A 19,784-nucleotide genomic window follows, 5' to 3' on the forward strand; every position below is an offset into this window, starting at 1 on the left:
CGGCTTGGCGACCCTGCGTACCCATGTTTGCCATGGATTTTAAAAGGCTATACAGGGGCACTCTCTAAGCAACAGGAGTCATTTAACGTTTACCATAGTTCAGGGCGCAATGTAGTGGAAGATGCATTTGGGCGGCTAAAGGGACGATGGCGCATTCGTTTAAAACGTGCTATAAGTTTATGCCAACGGTAATAGCAGCGACGTGTATACTGCACAATTTATGTGAACAAAGGCGGCAAAGCATCACAGATGCATGGCTGTCAGCTGTTCAAGATACGGAGCAAAACATCTATGTGCAGCCGTCTAACAGTCCTCAGGACCGGAATGCCGTCTATGCTATGAGATACTTTTTGAAGCAGTACATGGCAGAAGAATTTCCTTTGCGCTCTGCTTCATGGTAGAACGTTACTAAAGGTCACGAAGTTAACATGGCAATTGTTAACACATTATTAACATGTACCTAAGCAGAAGTACACTGGTCCTGTCTTAGACGGCGAACTGCAATGCGCCTATAAAATTGAGAAGCAGTTATACATAAACTTGTAACCTGTTTGCAGATCACATGCTATGTGTTCAAATTATGAGGTGGTTGTGAGGAACATAAGTTCCTAAGCTCCAGGTGTTCATTCCACCTTCAACATATCGCAGATAAAATGCAACAAAGTGTGAAAATAAAATGTTTATAAAGAACTGGAAGCACCGTCTTGTCTGCTAAATTCAGCTTACACTTTGTGCACAACAGTAACAAGGCAGCATTGCTTCTCATTAAGCAATAAAAGTGGCCAATACTTTCATGTAATATATATAAAAAAATTAAACAGTAAATGCAGGAGTAGTGGAGGCACTGTCTTTGTGTGCTACGATTAGTAAACATGTTGGTTACACATGTGACAAAAAATAAATTTTGCTTAACTATGACAGGACATCCAGAAAAAAATGTGGACACTATTGAGTGCGACACGCTGCAAAAATAGTCAGAGTGACTAGGCGCCACAGCACCTTTTATCCGTGATAAAATGTACACAAAATATACAGGCACTGTATAAAGTGTCGTTCACAACAAAAAAATAGCCAGACTGGCTAGACATCACAGGTTCTCTTGACTATAATAGGAGTCATAAATGATGTAGGCATTTGACAGAGTGTGACACACGGCAAAAACCCTGTGGCTAGACACCACAGCTCTATCACAAAATGCAAAAAATGTAGGCACTGTATGTAGGCAAAATATCACCAGAGGCTAGACAACTCAGCTTTTCTTATCTAAGATAGTACACAAAAAAATGCGGGCAATGTATTTGGTCCAGCAAAACAAAGGAGTCAGTAGACAACACAGCTCTCTTACCTGCGATAAAATAGATTATATACAAAAAATGTAGGTACCACATAAACTGACTGGCAGCAAAAATTAACCAGACGGACTAGACAACCCACCTTTTCATATCTGATGAAATAGTAAGAAATGTAGGCCGTGCAATAACATGACCTACAGCGAAAAATAGCAAGAGTGACTAGAGTACAAAGAAGGTCGGACAGCACCAATTGTTTTCAGCACTTAGCATAGCACACTGAATATGATCCACCTACAAATGAGCCGACGCAGCGCAAAAAATAACCAATGGCTAGACACCACAGATCTCTTACTGAGATAAAACGCGCAAAAAAAGTTACTACAGGTCGAGCAAAACAAAATGTGAGTGAGACAGCACCACAGACCCACAGAAAAAACAACGAAAGTGACTAGAGTGCTATAGTGCCTGTGAGCAATTTTTTAAAGGAACATAAGAGAGCACCAGCTGTTTCTAGGACTCAATGAAACACACTTAATATGAGTCGCCTATGAGCGAGGTGACCTTGATGCGGTTGAGCCAGAAAAGTTTGGTTGCACTGGTATATCTTGGGTCGAGTTTGACGGGTGACATGGTTGGAAGCTTGTGATGTTGGAGGCCACCCTCGTTGTGACAAAAGGTCCTTGTGCAGGAAAGCTGAACACTGCTGGCTGGCGGCCTGTCATTTGCATCTGTTGGCTGAACACTTGTGACAAAAGGGCTTGAGTGCCTTGAAGGAAGGAAGTTGTAATGTTTGCCATGAGTTGATTCATGTTATTCCGCTCCTCCTGTAAAAGCTGCCGCTGCTGTTGAAATATCATGTCTGTGTGCTGTCTTAAGAGCTCAGCACTTCTGCTTTGCTGATCGGCGAACAGTTCACGCAGCTGCAAGTGCTTGCAGCACTTCTGCTTTGCTGATCAGCGAACAGTTCACGCAGCTCTGAGTGCTTGCTGTATCTGGAGCGCTTCCTTGGTGGCTGTGAACAGCTGGCTTCTGGGGCTGCACGCAAACACAAGCAGTTGAATAGTTTAACTTTGTCATAAGAAACCAATTCCAGTACAGAACATTTTGTTCTTTTCGCTTGTCACGTCATGGAAATTTTAACACTTGCTTGCGAAGAAAGAAAAAGCAGCACATTGGTTTTCCCTAATATTCTGCAATTTCAGCATCGCAGATCTTGTGACCTCGGATTGTAGTGCTAATTTACCCAAAATTGTATATATTTCTTAGCAAACGTTTTTTTATGCACAGCACAGCCGCATTTCCCGAGTTAACGTTCACAGAATGTTTCCAGCGTTTTTCATTTCTTGCCCAGGTGAGCGCGAAAAAGGTTTCTTAAAACCTGCCGTGGTTGCTTAGTGGCTATGGTGTTGGGCTGCTAAGCACAAGGTCGCGGGATCGAATCCCGGCCATGGCGGCCGCATTTCGATGGGGGCTGCAAAAACATCCGTGTACTTAGACTTAGGTGCACGTTAAGAACCCCACATGGTCGAAATTTTCGGTGCCCGCCACTACGGCGTGCTTTGGCTTTGACACGTAAAACCCCATAATTTTAAAGGTTTCTTAACGGGCGTATGTGATTAGACAGAAAGGAACCAGTCACTTACAGGACTGTGTACTTCGGAGCGTTTCGACGGCGTCATCAGCTTCACTTTCACACGTGTCTGCGAAAAAAATAAATACAAACAGCCTTATAAGTAAGTGCACATTACACAGAGTCTTCTGCTAGTTTTCCAAGTTTAATTACAAAAAGAAGGCGGAAAAAATACATATTAGGTACTACCTACAAAGACAACATTACATTCAATGAGCTTGCGTCTCCAGTTACGGTGAACATGTCCGCAGTGGCACATTTTATTTTACTGGCGCAAACAGAGCTAGGCTTTTCCAACAAAGTGACGAACGCCAGGCATGCAACTGACCACATATTCTTTTGTAAAGGCCATACTCCTAAACGCGGGCCTACAACGCTAGGAAAAGAAGTTCGTGAATTCGCCAGATGCCCACCGCAGTGGGATCTGCGGGCAGCATCGAGCGGTACACATAGGGATATCTTTGGTTGCAATCGCAGTGGTTAATCTTTTTCGCGGGATGTTTGTCTGCATAACCCTTGCCCCCTGCGGTTTGGGTTCTCGCACCCTCTGGCCGCGCCGCTTAAATGCTGCGAGCTGTCGTGTGTACGCAACGTTCACGCGAAGTTTTACGCGCTTCGTTCCGCACATACGTCGTTGCTTTCGCGCAGTCCGCAAAGTACGCGAGCGTTATGCTGTATTCGCTTACCGGCTCGGGAGTCTTCACTTTCGTCCGGCTCGTTGCTGTCGATCCCTTAATGCAGCGTTTGGCTCATAGGACGATGTGCGAGTAGAGCATTAATTTCAGAAAACCACTGCCAAGTGGATTTTCCCGCGCCGCTCTTGCTTTGCTCTAGCAGCTCCTAGGGCATGTCAAAAGAAAGAGAAAGGTGTTCTAAGCAACCAACACTATGGCACAGGCCGAGAAGGGGAAGAACTAACATTGGAAACATACCTTATTGTATCTGGACTTCAGGTTTTTCCAGTGAGTCTGCAGTTGCTGCCAAGGCCAACGGTAGCCGAGCGCGGCCATCTCGGCTTGTATTTTTTGAAAGTGTGCCTGATTTCTTTGACGCCTTTTAGAAATTCCTTTCCGTGCTATAGTGTCAGAGAAAGGGACGTGGCAGGTCTGTGTCGCCAGTTACCTACGGAACTGCTCAGCTTCACTGGTTTTTTCAGACCCCTTTTGCTTACGTAATTCTCAGGCACTAGTTCAGTATTTGAGAGAGGAAAATCGTGGTGATTGTACAGATTTTAGTATGGATATCGAAGACCTGTAATATTCCTTGCCGCATGACGGGTTACTAAATTCCGTAAATGAGTGCATTAAAGAACAAGTGCAATAATCGGCTTTTATTGACAGATGCGGAGTTTCCACGGCAGCTTTTCTAGAAATTCTTTCAATGTACTTGAAGTCGACGCTGATTGGAGGGAGAGATGGCGTTTTTCTGCAGAAATCAGGCATTTGTATTGGCTCAAAGGTTGCCCCTATTCTTAGCAACATTTACCTGAGCAAGGTTGACAACTGCTTAGAGAAAGCCTTAGGTGCTAGCGCTATCAAAATATCTCGGTACGGTGATGATTATCTGATTTTCTGCAATAGGGAAGAATTCGATTCCGCTGCTACCTCAGTAAGTGAGCAATTTAAACTTTATGGGGGAGGATTAAAGTTTACCAAGGAATTTCCTCAGCGACGCGTAATTCAGTTTCTTGACATTTCCTTGATCTTCGAACAAAACCATGTTTGTTGGCAGTACTCCCCAAGATCTTCGAAGCCGTTGCTAAAGTTTCTATCCAAGCATTCTAAATTAGTAAAAAACGGAATTGCCATGTCGTGCCTTAAGTCTTCCCTCACCACATCCTGCATGCATAAAATGAGCACCAGTTTTAATGCGCAGGTCCGGCGCCTATTAGAAGCAGGTTATCCTAGTGTAGCGGTGGCCACTGTGGCTGAGCGCCTAAAGAAGTCGGTTTCGAGAGGGACGGACGTGATTACGGAAAGCAGTAATAGCAAAAAAAGAGTAGTGGCTATTCCGTATATTCATTCAGTGTCGCACAGGCTTAAAAAAGTTGCAAGTAGATATGATGTTAATGTTGCTTTCACTGCTTCCAATAAGCTAGGTAAGATATGTGCTGCCGTACAAAATAAAAAGGAGCGGGTAAAAGGCAAAAAACGAATAGATATTTGTCCAGTGAAGCACAATAAGAACAACAGTTTTACTGACTGTCGTATGGGTGTGGTTTATAAAATTCCCCTTAGCTGTGGCCAGTTCTACGTAGGGCAAACGGGACGGTGTATCAATCAGAGCCTAATGGAACATAAAAGGTCGTTAACCGGTGGATCGCCTTCTAATCTTTCGCTACATTGCCGAGATTGTAACTGCACGGCAGAGTTAGATGAATGCGCGATATTGTGCAGGCATAAGAATGAAGATACGCGTGTTATGGTAGAGGCATGGCATATCTTTAATGGTGGAAGTGCGTGCGTGAGCCAGTCTTCGATTACTTTACATAAGGAAGAGATTAAGTGTCTTAACAGTTATCTCTCACGTAGACCGGCACGTGTACCCGACTGACACGTGGTCTTATCATTCCTGAGCATGCGCAGATGAGTTTTGTGTCTTCTTTTTTCGCCTCAGTGCTCCCTTCAGTTGATAGTCGGCGTTCGTGTTGTCCACTTCTCTACTCTTGTGTCCTGTCTGCACGCCTCGCTTCTTTTTTGCATAATGAATTCTTACCAACTAGCTCAGCTTTCTGTCGTTCTAAGTGTTTATTAGGCTTTCTTGCTGCACTACTTTGTGGTAACCTTTATAAATCACTGCATTTCCACAATAAACATTTTCATTAGAACTTAGCGTACATTGCTTTTACTGCTTCACACTGTACGCTCTTGCAAGATAGTACAAATAAAAAATTACCTAAGGTACACGAAGCATCATGAGGGCCATCAATGTGACGTGTTGCAGTCTAAAAAAATAAAGAATAGCCTGGCTGCAAACGGCACCAGAGAAAAAATAAGATGAACAAGAAAACCGAGATGACCTAAGAACCGAAAGCTTAATGTACACACCGAGTAATTGTTGGCCCACAAGCAATAAACCGAACATACAGAAAAAGGAGAAGCAGAAATTAATTTGCGTTTCCTGACAGGAGATGCATCCCTTTCTAACGGAGGCCATTAATAATATTTTTTTTAATATTTGGGGTTTTACGTGCCAAAACCACTTTCTGATTATGAGGCACGCCGTGGTGGAGGACTCCGGAAATTTTGACCACCTGGGGTTCTTTAACGTGCACCTAAATCTAAGCACACGGGCGTTTTCGCATTTCGCCCCCATCGAAATGCGGCCGCCGTGGCCGGGATTCGATCCCGCGACCTCGTGCTCAGCAGCCCAACACCATAGCCACTGAGCAACCACGGCGGGTAACGGAGGCCATGCTGACAAGGTTCTCTTAGCGTTTTTAGATCTACAACTTCCATAATTTTTCTAGGCAGCAGATCTGCACAGAATGCTAGCTTCTTCCTTTACAATGCACGCTCAGATGTCGAGGGTGCATGTAGAGGAATAAACTAGCATTCTGTGGAGATCGGCTTCCTAGAGAAAATATGGAATCTGTAGATGCAAAGACACTGGGAGAATCTTGTGCCAGCGTGGCCTCTGTTACACTTTCAGAGATAGATGCGTTTCCTGTTGGGATCTGCATGGAGACACGACAGTTTTGCTTCTCCTTTCTGTGCAAACTTGGATTTATTGCTTGTGAAGCAGCATTTATTCGGCATGTTCAATAAACTTTCATTTGTTAGTGCACCTTATGATCGTCTTGGTCACCAGAAGAAAGGTGCTCACTCTTTTTACAGCGAAGCTGTATATGCCTAGGCGAAACACTCGTGGTCCGACCACAGAAACCCTATTGCGAGGGTATGAGCCATTGCATTCGTCTTACAGGACGGACGAAAATTTTCTCGTTGGGTAGGCATAGAAGTGCCTACGCATTTATACATATACATTTTTCGACGTATTATTGCAGGGAAGCGACACGGAGGGGGACGAGGTTAAGGCAAAATCTGGTGACATAATTATCTGGCAGCAAAAGTGTGGCGGGCCATTGGCTACTACGGTAGTGAGGTCGTTTTTCTCTCAAAGCAGAGTGCGCCTGCAACAGTCACTTTCAGACTTTGCAGTAGGTTGAAAAATGCCCCCCTGTGTTTAATGAAATGAAATGTGGAGCCCCGGTGTGTCACTTGGTAACTACAGTGCATAACCAAGTCATAAATACTATGATTAACGTATTACGAAACACAAATACGTAACATATTTGAGAAAGACTTTGATTAACCCGCTGCATTAGCCCAATAAACCACTCATTTCACCCTCCATGATGGTGATTACGCCGAGCGTGATGCGTGATATTTCAAATAAACCATGCGATAAACCGAAGCCAAACGTGTGCATAGCCTCATTAGAAACACAGAGGTTGCCAATAATTGAGAAAGACTTTAATAAGCCGTTGGAATTAACCCAGTGATAAACACCACGACCGCACATTTCAACTTCGCAGGTTGACCATATGTATGGTTTACCGTCTCTTATAGATTACGAAAAGGCATTTGATTCAGTCGAGATACCAGCAGCCATAGAGGCTTTACGTAAGCAAGGAGTACAAACGGCTTACGTAAAATATCTTGTAAAGTATCTACAGAGGTTCCACAGCTACCTTAGTTTTCCACAAGAAAAGTGGGAGGATAATCATAAAAAAAGGGTCAGACAAGGAGACTGTAGTGCCATACCACGTGCCTATCATCGACGCGACGGGAGCTCCCACTTCTCCGCGACGAATCAAGAATTCAATGCGGGTGACGTCATCGCCCGCTCCGACGGGTTCCTGCCCGACGAGAAGTCGCCAAACTGGTACCTGCCGACGACGAGTCGCCAAAGGGATTTAAGGAGAAGCGGCCCACTGTGAAGGAGAGAGTCGCCTGCAGCCGCCCAATCGGTCTGATGCGCTCTTACAGCTACATGTACGCTATCATCCACTATCTGCAAATATTGTATAAAGTTCTTCGTTCCTTCTTCGTCTGCGGAAAGAGTCCGTCTCTCGTCCTCCACACCGAAGTCACAACAAGACAATCTCTCCAATCCTATTCACTGCATGCTTGGAAGAAGTATTGAAGCGATTAAACTGGGAAGGCTTAGCAGTAAGGATCAACGGCGAATATCTCAGCAACCTTCGCTTTGCAGATGACATTGTCCAATTCGGCAACACTGGGGACGAGTTGCGACAAATGATTGAGGACCTGAATAGAAGGAGTATAAGAGTGGGATTGAAGATTAATATGCAGAAGGCAAAGATAATGATCAATAGCCGGACAAGGGAACAAGAGTTCAGGATCGTTAGTCAGCCTCTAGAGTCTGGGAAGGAGTATGTTTACCTAGGTCAATTACTCACAGGGGACCCTGATCATGAGAAGGAAATTTACAGAAGCGCATCCGGCAGTCATCCTGAGATCCTGACTGGAAGCATACCGTTATCATTAAAAAGAAAGGTGTACAATCAATGCATTCTACAGGTGCTGGCATATGGGGCAGGACAGGCACGTGCCGAGGATTGTTTTTCGAGGGGCGGTGCACCACCACCATCATCATCATCCTGTTTTATGTCCACTGCAGGACGAAGACCTCTCCCACAGCTATCTCCAATTACCCCTGTCCTGCGACAACCGATTCAAACTAGCGCCCGCGAATTTCCTAAGTTCATCGCTCCACCTAGTTTTTTGTCCTCCTCGATTGCGTTTTCCTTCTCTTGGTACCCATTCTGTAACCCTAATTGTCCAACGGTTATCTAACCGGCACATTACATGACCTGCCCAGCTCCATTTTTTCCTTTTGACGTCAATTAGAATATCGTCTATACCCGTTTGCTCACTGATCCAAACCGCTCTCTTTCTGTCTCTTAGCATTATGCCTAGCAATCTTCGTTCCATCGCTCTCTGCGCGGTCCTTAACTTGTTCTAAAGCTTCTTTGTCAGTCTCCAAGTCTCTGCCCCATATGTCAGCACTGGCAAAATGTACTGATTGTACACCTTACTTTTCAATGATAATTGGTAAGCTTCCAGCCAGGAGCCGGTAATGTCTGCCGTATGCGATCCAGCTCATTTCTGTTCTGGGAATTTCCTTCTGATAATCAGGGTTCCCTGTGATTAATTGACCTAGGTAAACGTACCCCTTCGCAGTCTCTAGAGGCCAACTGGCGATCCTGAACTCTTGTTCCTTTGCCCGGCTATTTATCATTATCTTTGTCTTCTGCATATTATTATTCAAACCCATTCTTACACTCTCTCTGTTAAGGTCTTCAATCATTTGCTGCAACTCGTCTGCATTTTTGTTGAATAGAACAATGTCATCGGCAAACCAAAGGTTGCTGAGATATTCGCCGTCGATCTTTACTCCTAAGCCTTCCCAGTTTAATAGCTTGAATACTTCTAAGGAAGGAAAACATTATTGCACGCAGTGAATAGCGTTGGAGAAATTGTCTCCCTGTCTGACCCCTTTCTTTATAGGTGACTCCCTACTTTTCTTGTGTAATATTAAGGTAGCTGTAGAACCTCTGTAGATATTGTTACACGAAGAAATAGCCAGTAAGACCAGCAACTAATTACAGGTTATATTTGCAACAACGGTTGCAGCGCTGACCGGTTAAATTCACAGCGCGAGCCCAGTTCGTTCTTCCTCCTCTTTTCTGGAGTGATGGAGCCCACGCACCTCGTTCAAACAAATACCACACGCGTGTAGCAATATTTTCCAAGCTATTTACGTAAACGTTCCGTACTCCTTGATTACGTAGTGCCTCTATGACTGCTGGTATCTCTACTGAATCAAATGCCTTTTCGTAAACTGTGTAAGCCATATAGAGAGGCTTATTGTACTCTGCGGATTTCTCGATAACCTGATTACCGATAACCGATAACCTGATAACCTGAACATGGATGCGATCCATTGTAATGTATCTCTTCCTGAAGCCAGCCTGTTCCCTTGGCTGACAAAATCCAGTGTTGCCCTTATTCAATTGGAGATTATTTTGGTAAATATTGTTATGTGTAGAAAGACACAGATGAAAGAGGCTATTTACAGGCTATTTACACTGGACTGGAGCCAGAACGCCAGGCCGACATTCGCTCGCGCCAAGGGCACACACCCACTTCGTCGCCGTTCTCGCGGCGGCTCGTCATTTGAGCATCGCAATACTATATATATATATATATATATATATATATATATATATATATATATATATATATATATATATATATATATATATATATATATATGTATATATATATATATATATATATATATAATTTTATATCATACTGGGAGCAAGCTAATGGTCCTATGATTTTTCAATTCTCTAACGTCTCCCTTTTTGTGGATTAATATAATGTCTGCATTCTTCCAGTTTTCTGGGACCCTTGCAGTCGATAGACACTTCGCATAAAGAGCCGCCAGATTTCCAAGCATTATGTCTCCTCCATCTTTGATTAAATCGACTGTTATTCTGTTTTCTCCTGCCGGTCTTCATCGTTTCATGTCTTGCAGGACCCTTCTGACCTCATCGCTAGTTATAGGAGGAGTTTCTGTATCCTGTTCACAACTGTTTCTAAGTGAGGTATCCTGACTCCTCTGGGCACTGTACAGGTCAGTATAGAATCCTTCCGCTGCTTTTACTATATCTTCGAGATTGTTGATGATATTACCCTGCTTATCATTAAGTGCATACATCTTGGTTTGTCCTATGCCAGGTTTCTTTCTCACTGATTTCAGGCTGCGTTAATTTTTTACGGCATCTTCTGTCTTTCTCATGTTATAATTTCGAATATCACTTATTTTCGCCTTGTTGATCAGTTTTGACAGTTCCGCGAATTCTATCATATCTCTTGAGTTTCCTTTGTTAGGTCCTTTGTCACTCGTTAGAGCTTGCTTACTCGTTGCGTTGGTGCCTTTCATCCCACTTGAATTGCTGCCTCTGAAACCAACCTAGTTACGGTTTCATTAATTAGCTCTATGTCATCATCATCTCTTTGTTCTAAGGCTGCATATTTGTTGGCAAGTACCAGCCTGAATTTGTCTGCTTTTACCCCTATTGCCCGAAGGTTGACCTGTTTCTTCTTGACCAATTTTGCTCTTTCTCTCTTGAAATTCATGTGAATCCTAGCCGTACTAAGCTATGATCACTGCACTTTACCCTACCTATCACTTCTACATTCTGTACTGTGCTGGGATCAGCAGAAAGTATGAAATCAAGTTCATTTCTTATTTCACCATTAGGGCTTTTCCAGGTCCACTTTCTGTTGCTACGCTTCTTGAAAAAGGTGTTCATTATTCGAAGCTTATTCCTTTCTGCGAGTTCTATCAGCATCTCTCCTCTAGCGTTCCTAGAGTCGATGCCGTAGTTGCCAATTGCTTGTTTCCCAGCTTGCGTTTCCCCCCTTTTGCATTGAAGTCGCCCATTACTATAGTATACTGAGTTTGCACTTTTCTCATCGCTAATTCAACATCTTCTTAAAACTGATCTACTTCCTCATCATCGTGACTGGATGTTAGATCGTAGGCTTGCAATTCCTTTAATCGATACCTCTTATTAAGCTTGATTACGACTACAGCTGCCCTCTCATTAATGGTGTAGAATTCGTCAATGTTGCCAGCTATGTCCTTATGGATTAGGAATCCTACCCCATATTGCTTCTTATCTAGAAGAGCTCTATGGCAGAGGAAATGTCCGTTATTCAGCAATCTATAAGCCTCACCAGTTCTTCTAATCTCCCTAAGGCCGATAATATCCCAAACAATGATAATTCCTCAAAAACTCCTGCTAAGCTAGCCTCACTCGAGGGAGTTCAGGTGTTAAACGTTGCAAGCGTCAGTTTACATTGACGGTCTGTCCAGATCCAGAGATTCTTAGCACCCTCTGCTGCGTTGCAGGTCTGACCGCCGCCTTGGTCAGTTGCTCCGCAGCTGCTGGGGACTGAGGACCATTGGGTAAATGAGTGAACCATGTGGGAGGGGGCGGGCGAATACTGCACCAGAGAGGCCAATTCTTGTTCTGGTGAGGGAGTGTCTTGTTGAAGCTTAGTGGCCCTTCCAAATTTGGTTATACCTGTATTAGTATAGCCCCACTCGCTCTCGTCATCTTTTGCCGGTGACAGGTGTCGCTCTAAGCCTGCAGATGTTGTTCAATAGGGGGGGGGGGGGGCAACCGTAGGTAACTTTCTATGCAAATGAGGGGGTACATTTACTAGTACAGATGTGAATAACGACCACCATTCGTCACAAAGACGCGTAAACGCGCAAAAGAGACATGAAATAAGGCGTATCTCACAGGTACGCTTGTGAGATACACCTCTCCATTACTTGGCAAACAAGGAGCGACAGCAAATGGACTCACGCAGGAAAGAAGCGCAGAACAAGTAAACAAGCGAAAGTGTAAAATAAAGATTTCTACAGTAGACTACAACTTAAAAAACGGCATTTAGCAACCAAGGCGAACGGACCGTGCTGGGTTGTGTTACACCGCCAGTTAATCACAGAAGCAAACAAAATCATCGTCATGCGGCCTTTTCAACATGGCGTCGCACTTGATAGCTCCGGATCATCCGCTGTTCTTGAAGAGTCTTTTCATCGGTGAAAGCAATGAGGTGTGCAACAGACATGGACAAAGTGTATGGAGCCTGAGTATATTTCACTCTTGAAAATTCTTCGGTACAGTTCATTTTACTGCTGAGCTCGCTTACTCATGAAACTTCACTGCCAACTGGAGTGAAACTTAACAAATAGTTGCAGTGAAGCAAGCATTTTATTTCAGTTCAATAACGAATTAGGCGTTCGTCATTTCACTTTAACAGACGAGGGAAAACGTGTAAAATTAAGCGCTCATAATTTTACTTTTTTGGTTACTGCCTTATTTGGGCAACAGGAAAAGTTTGAAGTACGGATTATTTGCAGCCTCGTGGAGGAACAGTGGCTGGTTGTAATGAGGGTGTGGGAGAGGCTTCATTGCAGACTTAAGTTGTATCCGACCATAGTAGCGTTTTTCGTATTAGCTCTGGAAGAATTATAGCGCAATATATATTTGCGGAACACTCACAGTTCTTTTGGATTCCTCGTTTACTGCTCTACCAAGTGCGAAAACCGACTCGTATTGTTATTTGGGAAGTTGTGTAACGCTGTGTGGCCGCCAGTCCTATACAACCGCGTAGAGCGCAGGACACTGCGATTCTTGACGTACTGCGCCCACCGAGAAAGGTTAGAAAAACACCCACATAAGCACAGCAGAGAAGTGGCTACGTGAGGCGGTTCGACCGATAACTAGACAAACGTCATTCAAAACACGTAATTGTGCTCCACTTCCGGCGGCGTTTTCTCTACTTCCTTTTGAAATAAAGAAGATGCTGATCCATAAATAGTTTCATAAACAACGGTTATGTTTGTTGTTATTCGCTTTTCCTTGCAGCTTGACTGTTGCCTTGGGTCTCTCCCTTAGTAGATCGCTGAATTTCTCAACTCCTTGCAATTTTTGTTTCCTGTTGCCAATTTTGCACGAAAAGTTCTGTACAATTAGGGAAAAACCAGACGAGGTAACGGGTGACAGTCATATTGCTTATGGTTTTAAGGGTTATTGCAGGGTTTCATGAAGGACACTGTTTCACATTATTCTATTTTCCTCCTTATCTAACCCCTATCACGTGTGTATGGTTCCGGGCATCTGCCAGCGTCGCGGCGAGCAGTCACTCGAGGAAATAATGAAGCAAAAGGAAAAGTTAAGCGCAATTGGAGTTTTCTACAGCCGCAACTCGTTCCACGAGAGCAGAGATCAGCTGACTAACAACCGAATCCCTTTCCTGATCCCAGGATCAGCCTAAAGAGAGAAGGTTCAACTAACAAAAGCAAAAGCTATGCGCGTGACAGTTGAATAGATGGTGACAACTGAACGCATCTCGAGTTAATCGCGCGAACGCCGAATCTATGAGAAAACTGGCCTTCACATCCCAAGAGATGCCGACAACTACCGCCATCTAAAAGGAGTGAAAAAGGCACCAAAGTGTTGACCGATGAATAGCTGCCAAGTCTCAACATTGATCTGGCGGCGCTTTAGGAATATGTGGGGAGTGGTGGCGTGGGTAGGGCTGGGGGGGGGGGGTTATGCTACTTGATTTCCGGGGGGGGGGGGCACAGGGTCCCCCTCCCCTGGGTACGTGCCTGGAGCAGGAATTTCGAGACTGACGAAGAAGCTTGAATACAAGTTAAGGACCGCGCAAAGAGCAATGGAACGAAGAATGTTAGGCAGAAAGTTAAGAGACAGAAAGAGAGCGGTGTGTATCATACAGCAACCATGGATAGCCGATAGTCTAGTTGACTATACGAGAAATAAATGGAGGTGGGCAGGTCATGTCATGCTTCAGTTAGATAACCGGTGGAACATTAGGGTTACAGAATGGGTGAAGGGAAGCGCAGTCGTGGACGGCCGAAGACTAGGTGAGGTGACGAAATTAAGAAATTCGCAGGCTAGTTTGAATCGGTTGGCGCAGGACAGGGGTAATTGACGATCGCAGGGAGAGGCCATCGTCCTGCAGTGGACATAAATATACTGATGATGATGGTGATAGGGTGCATGGGTGGAAATTTTTTATGCTCTTGTTTGTCAATTATTGCATAAAGCAGTAAAGACATTATTGGGCTAGTTGGTGCATTGTATTGGTGCTGCTTCTTTTGTTTTTTTTTTTCTTAATGTTGTCTCTTCTTCCTTTTGTAATTGCTTTTTTGTTCCCCCTCGCCTAATACTCCAACCGTGCAGCCTACGAGGAAAATAAATAAGTACATATGCCCATGTCATTAATTATTCTGCATACATCTCGCACCATCCCTCCCTCAACGAACGTCACTGTGTTGATGTCTCGGAGTGTGCATGTAACTGCCGCATGCATTTTAGTATAGTTTGTGAACAGTGTAGTGCATAATCATTATATGGCACTGAGGTAGTTACCTATGTGGTGCGTAAACAAACCTTGCAAAAGATGGTATGTTGGATTGCTGAAAATAAGACCAATTGTATATATCGCAGTTACTTTAACAGCATTTAACTGACCACTTAACAAAAAGTTCACTTCGCATAGATTCCAACACGCGCACTGAATCTGCAGTTTTCTTGTGCTTATTAATGTAGCCGTTACTGCATGGCCACTTCTTGTAGATTTGAAAACAAAGTTGACTAAATTAGTTTGTTGCAACATACTTTAAAAATGCTTACATCACTGGGATTTTGACCCCAGAACTTGATACAAACACGCACACTATAGGATGCGGACAAACGCTCAGGAGAAACTCCAGATCTGATATTTGCATCCTGATACTTATGAAAGTGGACAGTTTCATTCCATGGCTGTTAATGGAAGGTAAAAAGAAAAAATTGTGTTCATGGAACAAAAATTGGAGCACGCTTAAGCTTCGCCTTCAAGAGTGGAACGCGACAGCGTTCCCGTCGACCCGCCAAGGGGTGTAAGACAATGGGCTACGGCGCAGCGACTAAGCGCCCCGCATCGGACGCGGTGAGCGTCGAGCAACGCAGCGTTCGGCGCGACAACGAAATGTGCGCCTGAGCAAGCGACGCACGCCTGAGCCTTAGAAACAGCTCGTTTCTAAGGCAACACCGCGTTCACTAGAGGCACTTTTGAACCGCTTTGAAACATCGAACTCGTGGCTTCACTCCGCGTTCGGCTTTCGAGGAGGAAGGACGCGTGATGGCGCGCTCCGTGCAAGGTTCTTTGGCGGCCGCCTTTGGCCGCGGTGACAGGTTTTCTTCTGCACCCTCGGATTATAGGATGTTGCTGCCAACATTGCCTTCAGGCGAGAGCATGCAGCAGTGCGTTTTTTTGCACGGGGACCTGGCAAGAAGACCATATCGGCTGGAAGATTTTCGCGAGCCATTGGAGGACGCTGGTATCATCAAGAACATCACGGGTATTGGAGCCTACCAGATGAATCACGTCTGGCTATAAAGTTGCGCAGCAAGGCGGACAAGGATGCTCTGGTGAAAACGGGTGGACTTCAGGTCAAGGGCGGCTTCTGCGCTGTCATTGACCCCGTCCAACAAGACGTCACCGTGAAAGTGCACTGGGTCGACTTTGCTGTCCAAAGTGAGAGCTTTCGGCAAGCGTTGAGCAGCTTTGGTGACGTCCTTGACGTGTCGAACGACAACTGGTCCGTCGCCGGTTTTGAACATGTGACATCCACGACGAGAGTCGTGCGAATGAGACTTAAGGAAGGTGTTGAGCTTGATGACCTGCCTCATCTTTTCAAGTTGGGAAGTGGCACCGTCCTTCTTGTGACCCCGGGCCGGTCCCCGCTATGTTTGAGGTGCCGCAGGCAAGGACACATTCGACGGGACTGCCAGACGCCACGTTGTGGTGTGTGCCGGGCGTTCGGACACGAAAGTAATGACTGTGCAAGGAGCTACGCCAGAGTAACTAAAACCGTTCTCCCAACAGAAGAAGTACAAGAGAACATAATGGACGCGGAGGAGGCCGAAAGGTCTGCCCCGAACAGCAACACCAAGGAATGCGAAGACAAGGCTCGGGAGACTGACGCCGAGAAAACTGGAAGGACGACACCTGACAGTCGGGACTTGACGAAGGCAACTGAGGAACGTGCCGAAATAGGCTGCACGCAAGAGTCACTGCCCTTAAGTCAAGCAAGTGAAGTGGAAGACATGAGCGACAGCACCGAGATCACTACGGCCGAATATCAAGCAGACGCTACAGGGGCGACCGCGGGACGCGGGAAGCGTCCCAGAACAGGCATTCCGAAGTTGACGGAGGACAGCACCGAACGCAAGGTTAAACGCCTGGAGCGTCAGTGGCACCGCGTTGCTGGCGCCAAGGGTAAAAAATATGTCCCTGAAGTCCGGTCGGCGTCATCGTCGCCGGTTCGGGGTCAGGGACGCGATAAGTAATACCCGGGTATTCCCACTGCAGGGTAGAGCCACAGTTAGCGTTGTACTGGTGGTTCGCGCTTACAATCACCATGATTAGTATACCTGCACCATTACGCGTCGGTACGCTCAATGTACGGGGTCTAGGGGCTAGTCGCAAGCAATATCAAGTTAAACGAATAATGCAAGAAAGAGACCTAGATTTTCTTGCGGTCCAGGAGACGAAGGTTAGCAGAGAGGAGGCGACCGAAGGCTTGGTAGCAAAATTTTCTTTGAGGTACAATGTATGCGTGAGCCATGCGGTGGGAACATCAGCCGGGTGTATGTTGTTTGTTAAAAATTCAATTGGCATTGTCGTTGAAACGGTTACAAGTTACTTGCAAGGACGCTTTGTTTTGTGCGATCTTTCTTACGGGGAAACGAAATTTAGAATTATTTGTGTCTATGCACCTACAAAGCCGCATGAAAGATTTTTGTTCTTTCGCGAATTGAGTATGTATTTTGATTGTGAGAGGTGTTTGATTGTGTTGGGTGACTACAATTGTGTCCTTAATCAGGAAGACCGTTCAACCACTGCTTGTGTAAATGAAGAAAGTGCTGCGTATCTTAAAGAATGCGTGAGCAAATTCTCTTTAAAGGATGTGGCACAGTTCGCAAGAGGTGGAAGTCGCCAGCATTTCACACACTTTCAAGGCACCAGCAATGCACGACTAGATCGAGTGTATGTTTGTTCGGAGATTGCGCCTTTGTGTCAGAACTAAGATGTTGATGCTGTTTCTTTCAGTGATCATTGTTTAGTGACCTTCGAGATCGGCGAAAAGCAAAAAAAGGAAGCTTGAATGGGAAAGATGGAAATTGAATGCGAAGCTTATCAAGGATGACGTGTTCATAGATGAAACAAAAAAAGAAATAGATCATTTTTTTAATGACACACTACGCAGTGCCGCAGAGAAATGGGAGTTATTTAAACAAAGGGTAAAATTGAACGCAATAGAAAGAGGTGGGCATATGAAGTATCAGGCTCAAAAACATGAACAGATGCTGCGGCAGGAGCTCGAAGACTTGGTGCGAATCGAAACAGCTAATCCGGGTTTGGTAACGCAAGAACTGCAAGTCATTAAAAGAAAACTAGAAAGCTTAGAGGAGGATAAATACAGAGGTGCAATTATACGAGCACGAGCCGAAAAATATCTCGCGGGGGAAGTACCTACAAAGCGAGCTTTGTGAGATGAAAAGGCGTACGCTCGAGGAAATGAAATATTGGAAATAGAATATAATGGTAGGATATTCAGAGAACAGAAAATTATCATGACGGCATTTGAAAGTTACTATAGAGATTTGTTTGCTTGTCGTGAGCCAAAGGCGCCGGGCTACGAGGATGACTTTCTGGCAGAAATGCCGACGCTAGGCAAAGAGGAAACGAATTTATTAGAAATGAATATTAGTATGGAAGAGATTGAGAGGGCTATTGAGGAACTGAGCTCGGGCAAATCTCCTGGTCCGGATGGGATTACCGCGGCATTTTACAAGGCGTTCAAGACGGACATGGCAACAGCATTGCATGAAGTATTTTCAGAGGCACTCGAGCGGGGGACTTTACCACCATCGTTCAATCATGCGCACACAGTACTAATCCCAAAAGGCAAAGAAAAATATATGCTACGTAAAGTAACGGGATACAGGCCAATTACGTTGACTAATGTTGACTACAAGGTTTTCATGAAAGTTCTTGCAGCAAGGCTGCAGGGAGTTATACAGAAGTTAGTTGGGCCGCATCAGACATGCGGCATCAGAGGTAGGAAAATATTTACAAATATTCATACAGCTAGAAGCATTTTAGAATATTGCGATAGTGCTCTCCTCAAGGTAGCGATGCTGCAAATAGATCTAGCTAAGGCTTTTGATATGGTACCACATAGTGTTCTCTTGTTATTAATTAATTATGTAGGGCTTGGTTCCGTCATGTGTAAAGGCATCAAAATGGCATATCAAAGCTCATGTACCAATTTAATTGTTAATGGCGAACTATCACAACGCATACAAGTACTCTCTTCCGTTCGACAGGGTTGTCCGTTAAGTCCTTTACTTTTTGCTTTATTTTTGGAGCCGCTTTGTAGAAAAATAGTTAATAGTACAGAAATCAGGGGGTTTAAGATACAGTCCTGTGAAGTACGTGTTCTAGCTTATGCCGATGACGTTGCCCTATTTGCTGCAGATAGGGAGAGTGTTAGCTCATTATTAAGAATTACTGAAAGGTTTTGCGAGAAAAGCGGCAGTGAAATCAATAAGCAAAAGAGTATTGGTCTCTGGCATGGCCATTGGAATGCCACGCCCGGTGTTTTTGAAAATATTCGGTGGCTCACGACACCTAGCACTTACCTGGGGGTACCTTTGGATGGGTATCGTGAGAACGAGTCACTTTGGCTCGAAAAAACGGATGAAATGCGTGCGATGGCCGAAGCATGGGGTGGACGTGAGTTGTCGATTTTTGCACGTGCCACTATTTGTAACGTTTTTCTCGTTGCGAAAATTATGTATCTTCTGCAGGCACTGTATTGTACACGTAAGCATATTCAAAAATTTCACCGAATATTTGTCACATTTATCTGGTGTTCTACGTGGGAGCGAACATCAAGGACGAATTTGTTTCGTCGAGTAAAGAAAGGTAGTCTGTCGGTGTGCCACTTGTTTCTTCAGCAAGTTGTATCACGTTTCATATTGATAAGGGATGAAAGAGACCCGTTTCTGTGTTTTTTTTTTCAAACCATGTTAACAGTTTCTATGCCAGATTTTTTTGTTTCTTCAGCCATTGGCCCTCCCTACACAATTTCAAGGTTCTTGCGTGAAGTTGTAACGTCCTATCGTTTCCTTAGGGCGAGATTTTCCCTTGAGTACCTCTCCAATG

At 44.7% G+C, this 19,784-nt stretch overlaps 1 protein-coding gene across 4 annotated transcripts in view; it reads left to right on the forward strand.

Moving 5' to 3' along the window:
• Positions 1–19,784, forward strand: part of LOC142575082 (uncharacterized) — a 221,018-nt gene that overhangs the window by 158,051 nt on the left and 43,183 nt on the right. The window contains exon 1 of one of the 4 annotated variants that reach the window (XM_075684064.1): positions 10,508–10,593. The exons of the other annotated variants lie outside the window; for them this stretch is intronic. The gene's annotated coding sequence lies outside the window, so the exon portion shown is untranslated. Of the gene's footprint in view, positions 1–10,507; positions 10,594–19,784 lie in introns of those variants that run through there. 4 annotated transcript variants of the gene reach the window in all.

The sequence above is a fragment of the Dermacentor variabilis genome, chromosome 3 (genome assembly GCF_050947875.1).
Source record: "Dermacentor variabilis isolate Ectoservices chromosome 3, ASM5094787v1, whole genome shotgun sequence".
NCBI classification, from domain to species: Eukaryota; Metazoa; Arthropoda; class Arachnida; order Ixodida; family Ixodidae; genus Dermacentor; species Dermacentor variabilis.